Genomic DNA, 6,683 nt, shown 5'->3' with positions numbered 1-6,683 from the left:
TTGGGTTTGTTCTATACCTGCAAATCTTCAAGAGTTGTCGCCCCTCTCGGTTCTCGGATTGATTCCCATCTTGTTGGTTACTCAAATGCTGGATATTTGTCTAACCCACATAGGGCACATTCTCAAACGGGCTGTCTTTACATTTGGAGACACTATTATATCTTAGAGGTCTACTAGGCAAACGCTAGTTGCAACTTCTTCGAACCATGCTGAGATTCTCACCTTGCATGAATCATCGCATGAGTGCTTTTGGTTGAGAGCAGTTATGGAACATATTTGAAGCACTAATGGTCTTACTTTCGTCATTGACCTTCCTACGACAATCTTCAAAGACAATGCAACATGTATAGAGCAGTTAAAGAATGAATGCATCAAGGGAGACAATACCAAGCACATAGCGCGGAAGTTCTTTTATTCTCACCAGCAACAACAGCATCAAAACATTGAAGTCAAGCAAATCTGTTCCTAAGATAACCTGGCCGATCTCTTCACCAAGTCATTGCCCAAGTCTACTTTTTAGAAGCTCGTCCAAGGAATCGGTATACGTAAATTATCTGAATTGAATCACTTGTAGTTCTCTTATTTTGAAGTTATGTCTAACTTATGGGGAGTATCCTGAAGCATACTCACTTGATCTTAATGTACTCTTTTTTCTATGATTAGGAGCATTTTTCCCACTGGGTTTTTGCTACCTAATGAGGTTTTAATGAGGCACCCATCCTGAGATGGTCATACTCCGTTTAATTCACTACTTTCGTCCTGTTTGACGTTTGTTTTCGACATTATGCATACTTCTCACTTTTCTCCTTAGTCTATGGGTTTTTTTTCCCACATTGGGTTTTACCATAACGAGGTTTTGTGAGTTTTACTACCCATGCATATTTTCTTAAATTTGAGACTCGCATTCGCCCGTTGTGTTGTCGACTTCATCAACTGTTCTACCTTATCTGCTGAAGATTTGATGCGATGTTTGTTTGAGTATTTACACACTCAAGGGGGAGTGTTGCAGTCATATTTGGAATAAGAATGTGATTGTGCAAATCCTAGTGTATCTAGGGATATCTTTTATATTCCTTTTAATGGTCTAATTTCTATTAGAGTTATAATCATAAAAGGGCAAAGATTTTATCTATCATACTACTATAAATAAAGGCACAATGAGATAATACCACACACACCTCACAATTAAATCTCTCTCTTCTCTCTCTCACTGTCGCCGGCCTCCCTCTCTCTATTCCCTTAGAATAGCTCAGTTAAATAGGCATATAACAAAAATCAATTTATTCGCCCACTCTTTAGTATAAACTAGCAGGAATGCCCGCGCTTTGCTGCGGGTTTTCAAACTATAACCAACAACATACATGAAAATATCCACAGAAAAATTAAATGAAAATCCTGTTGCAATACAATCGCATTCTTAAATGCAGCAATTTAGACAACCCACGTTTTACCTAAGCAACACTCACAAAACCACAAACAATCCCAGAAAAGTTACTGACTTTAGAATTAATTCAAGTATATTAGGAGCACGTTTGCACTCAATACAGGGAACCAGTGGAAAGCAAATCCGTAGCTCTTCTAACTTTTCTATTTGAAATTTGTGGGCAATAAAAGCTGTCAACAAAATAAAACAAAATTTTCAGAAATTATCAAAATAAAATTCAACAACAAATTGCCAATGTCCGACTCATCATAAACAATCAAAATTAAAAGCAGGAAAGACTGAGAGTAGTGTATCAGGCCGATGTCCAACTCGTCATGGAGAGCTTCAGTCATTGATTCTGACAACTCGGCTAAAAGAGCTTTGAGAGAAAAATAGGCATTATCGCAACTATCTTTTGAGAAGTGAATTTCACATCCACAACTAAAATTTCAAAACCCACCACTGAAGCACCATATGGAAACAACAAAGAAGAAATTTAGTCAACTTTTCCATGAAAATCCACCCATAGACTATTTGTGCATTCCTTAAACAAAGTTATTTTCTAATCATTAGTATCCTAACCAAAGCAATTTCCAACTTCAACATTCAAAACGAAAACATACAGAGTTTATATTAATCACTCAAAGTGATGTTTATATTTTGTACCACTACTGATTAACCTTAATACATACATTTCGAGGTCCTCACTAACACTTGAAACCTCTTGGACACATAAAGCTGCAAAATACAAATAAGTAAATTGCTTTGAAAAATATATTAGGATGATATTACCTTCCCAATCACAGCTCATTTGCATCTTGCCAAAATTGTCAGACTCGGATTTAAAAAAATTTGACATTGTATTGCTAAGACCACCAATTGGCTAGATTAAAAAGCATTCCTTTCCCAAAACCTTTGAACTGTTTAGAGTCCAAATTCCAGAAAACAAATGCTAATCAATAACAATCAATGTTGGGTAATCACTGAAATTAAAGTCCAGAATTTACTAATGTCAAACTTATAGCCAAAGGAGCAATCAATTTACTGAACTCCAAAGAAAAATCTTCACAGAAAGTATCTAATTTCCAAAAGCTTTTTCATTCATAATTTGAAATAATTCAAAATTGCAAGCAAGAAAACTCTCCAATTTGAAAAAGCTCTGCAAGGTCATGAAATTGCCCATGAATATCGCCACAAATTGTCACTGGCCCTTTCACATGCATGCAAATAAATAATAATAAGTGTCTACCCATATAGTTTAAAAGATCTACACCAGTGTTACCAGTTCAAAATGAAGGACAATAATAACGCTTTTTTCCCATACAAAATGAAATAACAGTGAAATATGTAATGTAATACAAATATAATAAGAGACTAAAGAGACCAAAATTTACACCTGAACATTGCTTTCTCCCATTAGAATTTCCTTGGCTTTCTCACATAACATTCTCACCTACAGTGAAGCAATGAAGAAATGATGATGTATATGATGATGTATAGATAGACGGTTCTGAAACCAAAAGACAGGAGATAACTTCTTCTCTCTTTTTTTATTTTTTTTAAAATAGAAAACATAATATAACTTAAAAGATGCTTAAACAAACCATTCTGGCATACAGCCAAGTTCGATACTGAGGTAAAAGTCCCATATTATACTTTAGTACATTTCACATAGTTTTGTATAAGACAATTCACTTTGAAAAATGCAACTGCCTTATCTTAAAGTGGCAATGCAACTGCCTTATCTATAGTCAATCGCTAAAATATTTATAGGAATCCAATCCATTTTTTAAATAAATGAGAAGCATGCTATAAGACAATTTGGTTCTTCACCTAATCAGTTCAAAGTTCCCTCGCCAAAATGCGTTCTTCAACTGAAATAGATTTATCCCCTCTTTTTATGCCATATCCAACTAATTTCATGTCATTCCGAAAATGGCCTATTTACCATTTCCCGCAAGATACAAATTATAGATCTTGTAGTAAATTTAGACAAAGTAAGGCATTTGATTTAAAATCACAATAAACAGAACCAGCATTACATCACTACAAACACAAATAAAAGTAACTTGTTGTAGTCAATTAGGCTATATGATCTTTGCTTGCGGCATCTCTAACTATTCGGTTAGCGTCTTTCACTTAATGAATCATGTGTTTTTCAAAGCATTACTAATATACAATTGAAAATCACGGAAAGAACGAAAAATGAACATTTCACAACGAAGAACTAATTTCTAATTATTTAAAAATTAGTCATCAAATTTCATAAATAAATAAACCCAAAAGAATGCAAAAAATTGGAACCTTTGGGTGAGCAAGTAATGTCTCGTATCAAAATCCTTTCTCCCTCCGGCGAAAGCTCTGTGCTGCCACTGCACCCAACCATGAATCAGAGAAGAAGCAGAGGATTGAGCATGGAGTGGAGAGAGTTCCACTGAGAGAGAGAAAGAACAGAGTGTGTGCATCTAACAATTTAAGCATGATCTGATGGATTTTTAAGAATGAAATTTCAGAAATGAAAATGAAGGGGGGCATTTGGAGGAATGGGCAGAAGAAGAGAAGCAGCTGAGACAGAGAAGCGTGGACAGAATAACATGATAAACTTTATCTTGGTCTGGAACGTGAAAAACTATCTAGCAACACAATTTGTCAAGAGATGTAAGTTCTATATATATATATATATATATATATATATATATATATATATATATATATATCAACTTGTCATATTTCATAAAACTAAAAGCATGGCAATTTATGGAACCTTAGCTGCCATTTGTCATATCCGGCAGCTGCTTCAGCCACCCCCACTGGAATCCAGGGTTAAGTGCATTTCATTCGAAAATCCATCACTCTGAAAAACGAAAACAAAAAATCAATTCAAACCCATCATATCCAACAACCCAAATATTATAATAATCTAATCAAACAATAAACAATTAGAGATGAAGCTCTATTACCATAAAGAAATCAGGGGTTGTCTGGTATAAGCTAGCTAAAGCTTCATCAAATATATAGAGAATGATCAAACAATTACCAGACAGAATTTGTGGCTTGTTTGGTAGAACTAATTGAAGCTTCATCCACTATATAAAGGATCACCAAAGAACTAAAAAAAGTGGTAATATGTTGTTATAATTGAATCATAATTCGAGTCTTACTCCAAGATGGACGGCGTGGCAACTTTAATTCATGAAATTAGGAATATATAGAGTCAAATAAAATTGGATAAACCAAAATTCTTGATAGATCAACTATGAGGGCTATATATAGTCATGTCACACTTTGGATTATATGTAGAGAAGTGAGAACCAAAATTTATGAAGACACAAAGACTTCAGATACGAAGACACAAACTTTAGATACAAAGAGAATAAGAAAACAAAACAACTTGACACTATTTCTTTCTTGTATTATGAAGCAGTAGATTGCCACATGCTAAAATGTTAAATCTGCTTGGATATGGAATGTGCAAACACAAAAACATGGACTCCATACTTTGGCCTACCAAATACTCTTTGTGGATGCTTACCCCAGAATTGTCTGCATGAATTTTTTCCTTTTTTCAAGCCATGCTTTATCGATAGCCTATCGTATTTCGTATTCTCAATGTGTCTTTAGATTGTGAAACATACCCATCTTATTAAACTATAATTCTTATTTCACTTTAGTGATACCTCAAACTTTCAAATGCTGCTTTAGCTTCATCACTCCTTTTTCAATGGATTTTCTTCAGGTCTCCTGGCCTATAAAATACAGAATAGGAATGTGAAATATAAAAGTTACAACCACTAAAAAAACAGAGTATACTTTTAGACAACATGTTCAAACACCCAAATATAATTGATATCTTCCAAAAAAAAGAAAATGCCTCTCGATTAGATTTCTTTCATTCACTAACCTTCTCCTTGACAGACTTCTAAGATAGAACCAAAAAGGAAAACCAGTCACAACTGGAGCAAGGAGTGGGGAAGCAGGCAGAGAGAAGTGGGAATTATACCTGGAAATAACAAAAAAACCCAGCGAGTACAACAATCTGTGAACACCATGCTTGGCAAGGGTAGAAATTTCATTAAATATTGAGATGAACATGATAAGATTCATATGCAAAATAAAAACAAAATACAGTATACTACAGTTCATAAAAACTTGCACTCAACTCCCAGTTCATAAAAACATAGAAAGAAAGTGTATTGGTTTGGTATAACTGAATAACCATGCACAATAATGAGCTCATACTCATTGAGAGACGTTCAAACATGATTGTACAAATCATATATAAGAAGAAATACTCTACGCATATACTTTGAGCAACAGAAATTATACTAAAAAATAGAAATTATTATTGATTAAGCCCACCAAAGTTTCTCAATCACTTCGAATGTCAACTCATTGTTTGCAAAAGATATACAAAATAGTATATTAGTTGGGTTACAAAGAGTAATCACTCTTACAATGATTCTCACATGTTGAAAGATGGACAACCAGATTGTTGCACGTGCAAAAAACATGATTATACGAATCATATATAAGAGAAAGTACTATATAGCCATATAGGTATACTTCAAAGTAACAAACTTTATACAAAAACTCGAAATTATTATAGAGTAAGGACAACTATATTATACAATCAACTTTGAAGTGTTATCCATTGGTAAATTTTCAGTATTAATTCTATTGGATTATCCATAAGAAATTCAGAATCCAAAACTGCATCAATTGTTAGTTCAGAGTTCAAACCAACAGCCACTCTGCTTATGTGGTCTAGACCCAAACCATACAGTACAAAATTGAAAACTCCATAAAAATGATCCCTCACTTTTTTTCAGAGGAACTATCCCATTTGAGCTCCGGATCTACCACATTTGTGCAGTGTAACCCCTCTATATCTGGAGCTGGCCCGCAAAGAAGCCAGTGCTCTGCCGACGTAGTATGTGCAGTAATTCTTCCTTAATCAAATTCTTCATCTATTCATTCATTAGAAAAAAAGATTACAACCCAAACCCACCGCCATTTTAAATTAATCAAAATTAGGTTAACCAAGAAACGTATGCATCATCCAACCTGTTTTTAATCATCCTCGTAATCACTGAGGTTTTAATTGATATCATCCAACCTGTTTCATTCATTTAAAAAAAAAAAAGGATTAAAACCCAAATCCTCCCCCCCCCCCCCAATATGACACTCCTCTGACCCTGATCTCAGCTCGACTGTAGGCTCTAATTCAGCCAACCCAATTTAAGAACAATAATACATACAA

At 34.3% G+C, this 6,683-nt stretch overlaps 1 long non-coding RNA gene across 2 annotated transcripts; it reads right to left on the bottom strand.

Annotated features, from left to right (window-relative positions):
* Nucleotides 1-1,996: 1,996 nt before the first annotated feature.
* On the bottom strand, nt 1,997-4,602 carry LOC139190197 (uncharacterized). 2 transcript variants are annotated; one of them, XR_011574270.1, is made up of 5 exons: nt 4,384-4,602; nt 4,188-4,277; nt 3,728-3,795; nt 2,820-2,876; nt 1,997-2,343 (listed from the first exon to the last, which is right to left on the bottom strand). It is a non-coding gene; the product is annotated as an uncharacterized lncRNA (long non-coding RNA). The 2 variants fall into 2 exon arrangements; XR_011574269.1 differs by lacking the exon at nt 4,384-4,602 and having other exon boundaries at nt 4,188-4,329.
* Between the last annotated feature and the right edge of the window lie 2,081 nt (nt 4,603-6,683).

Source organism: Malus domestica, chromosome 12 (genome assembly GCF_042453785.1).
Source record: "Malus domestica chromosome 12, GDT2T_hap1".
Taxonomy (NCBI): domain Eukaryota; kingdom Viridiplantae; phylum Streptophyta; class Magnoliopsida; order Rosales; family Rosaceae; genus Malus; species Malus domestica.
The sequence above is the reverse complement of the archived record's forward strand: the minus strand, read 5'-3'. Positions and strand labels throughout refer to the sequence as shown.